The following is a 4,955-nucleotide window of genomic DNA, read 5'->3' on the forward strand; positions in this document are numbered from 1 at the left end:
TATACAAAATGCTCAAGAAGTTAGACTCCAGAAAACAAAATAATTCAATTAAAAATGGGCAGAACAAAGAGTTCTCAACTAAGGAATCTCAAACTTCAGAGATGAACCTGAAGAAATGTATAACTTGCTTGATCATCAGGGGAATGCAAATCAAAATGACCTTGAGATTCCAGCCAGAATCGCTAAGATCAAAAACTCAGGTGACAGCAGATGTTGGTAAGGATGTGGAGATAGAGGAGAACTCCTCAATTGCTGGTGGGATTGCAAGCTGGTGCAACAACTTTGGAAATCAATTTGGTGGTTCCTCTGAAAATTGAGAATAGCTCTACATGAAGACCTAGCTATACGCAAAAGATGCTCCAACACATAGCTAGGATGTGTGCTCCACTATGTTCAGAGCAGCCTTATTTATAATAGCCAGAAGTTGTGGAACCCATATGTCCCACAGTGGAAGAATGGATTTAGACAATGTGAACATGGTACATTTACACAATGGAATACTACTCAGATATTAAAATGACATCTTCAAGAAGTTTGTAGGCAAATTGATGGAACTAGAGAATATTATCCTGAATAAGGTAACAGAGGCACAAATGGACATACATGATATATTCTCACTGATAAGAGGATATTAGCCTACAAGCTTAGAATATGGACCATCTAATCCATAGACCATTTGAAGTTTAAAAGAAGAAAAGCCAAAGTGTGGATACTTCAAATTCACTTAGAAGAGGGAACAAAATAATCACTGGAAGCAGAGGTAGGGAGGGATCCGGGCAGGAGGAGGAGAAAATTGGGGCAGCAGACAGGACCAGATAGAGGAAGATACAGGAGAGAAGTCTAGGGGGTCAGGAGAATAAATAAAATATTTGTAGCAGTTTGTGTGTGTGTGTGTGTGTGTGTGTGTGTGTGTGTGTGTGTATGTATGTGTGTGATTTAGGGAATCACCAGAAAATCCTAGATACCAGGGATGCAAGAGGCTCCCAGGATTCAATGGAGATGACTTTTGCTGAAATACACAGCAGCAGAGAGATAGAACCTGAAGAGACCACTTACGATAAATAGGCATGGGCCCCAGTGGAGGGACTTGGACGCCCTCCCACCTAAAATTTTTAACCTGTAAATGTTCCTGTCTAAATGTAATGCAGGGTTAAAAATGGAACAAAGACTGAAGGAAAGGCTATCCAGAGACTACCCCACCTTGGGATCCATTCCATCAGCAGACACCAAACCTCAAGAATGTTACTGATGCTAAGAAGCACTTGATGACAGGAGCCTGGTATAGCTGTTCAGTGAGAGGCTCTGCCAGCAGCTAAGACAGATGCAGATACTGACAGCCAACCATTGGAATGAGGCAATGGACCCCAATGGAATGAAGAAGCTGAAGGAGATTGCAAGTCCATAGGAAGAACAAAAGTGTCAATTAACCAGACCCCTCAGAGCTCCCTGGGATTAAACTACTAACCTTAGCAAATAAATGGGTGGGGCCATGGCCCCAGCTACATATATAGCAGAGGACTGCCTCATCTAGCATCAATGGAAGGGGAGGTACCTGGTCTTATGGAGGCTTGATTCTCCATAGAAGGGGAATGCTAGAGAGGTGGAGGGGGGTACCCTCTTAGACGCTTAGAGGCAAAGGAGAGGGGTATGGAGTATGGGTATGGATTGTGTAGGAGAGACCAAGAAGGAGAATAACATTTGAAATGTAAACAAATTAAATAATTAAAAACAAAACAAAACAAAACGAAAAGTCACCAGATGCTGAGACTCAATAAAACACTCTGAAGATTCTAATTGGTCATACCAAATCATACTGTATAAGAAAAATAAAAGCCCAAAGAAAACAAAACTGACATTAAAAAACATTGAATATCAGATGGGGTGTGGCTAGTTTGGAAGATAGGTAAGGAAGACATAATCAGTCAGACACCTGGGCTCCTCAGATGTAACTGACCTTTACTTTGTGAATTTTAAAGGTTTTGGAACTGAAAGAGAATCTCAATCTGTTTACTACAAAGGCCACAACTAAGATTTGTTAACAAGATAATGGAGCTAAAATATTCCAGTGTCTCCAGCTAAAATCATCCAGTCACACATAAACACTATTCTGAGAGGCAAAGAGGAGACTGCATCTCAAAGTGGCGTGGAGAGGGCTTGGATGTGTAGGAATGTGCAAGAGTGTGGGAATATGAGCAAAGTGGATCATATGGAATTACCAAAAACACTTAAACTATTTTAAAAGTTTAGAGATAAAGAGTATCAAATAACTTAGCAGAATGCAATTTTTGCATGTCTAAAGATGCTTTATTACTCAAATTTAAAATAAGTCCAGCTATTTATTCTGTGTGTTAACCAATTGTCAAGTTTTCATATTTATTTCTATTATTGTTATTTCATGCTTTGAGGATGAGGATTCAACATGTGTGCATAAATTAGATTAGTAGGCTGCAGCATGACTACCATTAAGAGACATCTTGATGATAACAAAATGGAGGATGGTGAAGATGGAGATAGGATTATCAATCTGACCCACTTCCCATGGTAGAATGTGCATGTCTTAATGTCTAGATTTGGTAAGAAGCAGTCAGAGCCCGAGTCTTAGGTCTTGTATCCCAGGTCTCTCAGAGACCAGTCCAATAATGAGAGCCTTTGGGCCATAGAAGCAACATTGCTACTTGGACAGGTTACCTTCCAGCATTCATCCTCAGCCAAGAGGTGGAGCTAAGACCCAGACCTCTGGAAAACTTCCCTGCAACAGGAGACTTAGCTGCAGAGAAAGTTCTGACTTTGGGGACTCAGGAGAGAGATAGACTCACAGGAGTGCTGACAGAGGCTAACAGAATCACAGGAGGAACAAGCTCCAGCCAGAGACAGCTAGACCATTTAACACCAAAGATTTTCAGATGGCAAAGACATCTTACTGACAGAAGAATCTTACTGACAGAAACTGAGACAACTTAGCATCATCAGAACCCAGTACACCCACCACAAAGAGTCCTGGATACCCCAACACATCCGAAAAGCAAGATACAATTTAAAATCATATCTCGTGATGCTTGTAGAGGATTTTAAAAAGGGCATTAATGACTCACTTAAAGAAATACAGGAGAACACTGCTAAACAGGTAGAAGCCATTAAAGAAGAAGCACAAAAATCTCTAAAAGAATTACAGGAAAACATAGCTAAACAGGTAGAAGTCCTCAAAGAGGAAACACAAACATCACTTAAAGAAATTACAGGAACCACAACCAAACAGAAGATGAAACTGAAAAGAACTATCCAAGATCCAAAAACGGAAGTAGAAACAATGAAGAAAAGTCAAAGGGAGACAACTCTGGAGATAGAAATCCTAGGAAAGAAATCAGGACCCATAGAAGTGAGCATCAGCAACAGAAAACAAGAAATGGATGAGAGAATTTCATGTGCAAAAGATTCCATAGAGAACATAGGCACAACAATCAAAGAAAATGCAAAATGCAAAAATAACCTAACTCAAAACATGAAGGAACTCTAGGACACAATGAGAAAACCAAACCTTAGGATAATAGGTATAGATAAAAATGAAGGCTTTCAATTAAAGGACCAGAAGATATCTTCAATAAAATTGTAGAAGAAAACTTCCCAAACCTAAAGAAAGAGATGCCCATAAATATACAAGAAGCCTACAGAAATCCAAATAGACTGGACCAGAAAAGAAATTCTTCCTGTCACATAATAATCAGAACAACAAATACATTAAATAAGGATAGAACATTAAAAGATGTAAAGGAAAAATGTAAAGCAACATATAAAGGCAAACCTATTAGAATTACACACACACACAAAAAAAAAAAAACAAAAAAACCCACAAAAAAAACAAAACAAAAAACAAACAAACAAACAAAAAAAACCCCCAAACTCTTTAGGTCTCTGAAGAAAGAAATCAAAGAAGATCTCAGAAGATAAAAAGATCTTCCATGCTCATGGATTGGCAGGGTTAATATCTTAAAATGGCTATCTTGCCTAAAGCAATCTACTGATTCAATGCAATTCCTATCAAAATACCAACTCAATTCTTCACTGAGTTAGAAAGGGCAATTTGCAAATTCACCTGGAATAACAAAAAACCTACAATAGCAAAAACTATCCTTAGTGAGTTAACCCAATCACAAAAGAAATCATCAGATATGCTCTCATTGGTAAGTGGATATTAGCCCAGTAACATAGAACACCCAAGATACAATTTGCAAAACACAAGAAAATCAAAATGAGGGAAGACCAACAGTTGGATAGTTCAGTCCTCCATAGAACAGGGAACAAAATACTCATGAAATGAGTTACAGAGACAAAGTTTGGAGGTAAAATGAAAGAATGAACTATCCAGAGACTACCCCACCCAGGGATCCATCTTATAATCAGCCACCAAACCCATACACTATTGCATATGCCAGCATGATTTTCCTGAAGGAACCCTGGTATAGCTGTCTTGTATGAGGCTATGATAGTGCCTGGCCAATACAGAAGTGGTTGTTCACAGTCATCTATAAGATAGAAAACAGGGCCCCCAATAGAGAAGCTAGAAAAAGCACCCAAGGAGCTGAAAGGGTCTGCAACCTTATAGGTGGAACAATAATATGAACTAACCGATACCCCCAGAGCTCTTGTCTCTAGCTGCATATGTAGCAGAAGACTAGAATGAGAGGCCCCTTGGTATTGCAAACTTTATATGCCCTACTACAGGGGAACGCCAGGGCAAAGAAGTGGGAGTGAGTGGGTAGGGGAGCATGGTGGGGGGAGGGTATAGGGAACTTTCAGGATAGCATTTGAAATGTATATAAAGAAAATATCTAATAAAAAATAAGTAAATTAAAAAAAAACTATTCTTTTTTTTTAATATTTTTATTACATATTTTCCTCAATTACATTTCCAATACTATCCCAAAAGTCCCCCATAGCGCCCCCCACTTCCCTACCCA

This window comes from Mus caroli, chromosome 3 (assembly GCF_900094665.2).
Source record: "Mus caroli chromosome 3, CAROLI_EIJ_v1.1, whole genome shotgun sequence".
NCBI lineage: Eukaryota > Metazoa > Chordata > Mammalia > Rodentia > Muridae > Mus > Mus caroli.